Source organism: Odontomachus brunneus, unplaced genomic scaffold (assembly GCF_010583005.1).
Source record: "Odontomachus brunneus isolate Ranch 3 - 2012 unplaced genomic scaffold, Obru_v1 Obru_scaffold_004, whole genome shotgun sequence".
Lineage (NCBI taxonomy): Eukaryota > Metazoa > Arthropoda > Insecta > Hymenoptera > Formicidae > Odontomachus > Odontomachus brunneus.
The window spans coordinates 3636206-3636614 of NW_022639454.1; positions in this window are offsets into that span (position 1 = coordinate 3636206).

Sequence of the window (409 nt, forward strand, 5' to 3'; positions counted from 1 at the left end):
CCCTCCGAAAAAACGTCCAAGAGCCTTCCCAGGATGTCTTTCGGATATTTTGTGCTGTTTGGATAACATTCTAAATACTTCTTTTATGTCATTCTACATTATATATTTATTATATATTTATCTACATTATATATTTATTATATATTTAAGTATTTACTTACTGTTTATAGATTCCGTCGTCGGATTATTTCTTCGTAATGTAGCTAGGTATATCGATTTTACAGGTTATAGATACAAATTTAAATTTTTTCGGTTAGCTGCCCTGCACTGCTTGCTCTACCTCCAGACCTAGGGCAGTCAGTTCACTGAACTCGCTGCACTAGTTCAGCCTGCACTGTTCGAAAGAACACATTTTCTTGCACTGTTCTGATCGAAAGAACGCATTAGTGCAAACTTCGTGAACTAGTGC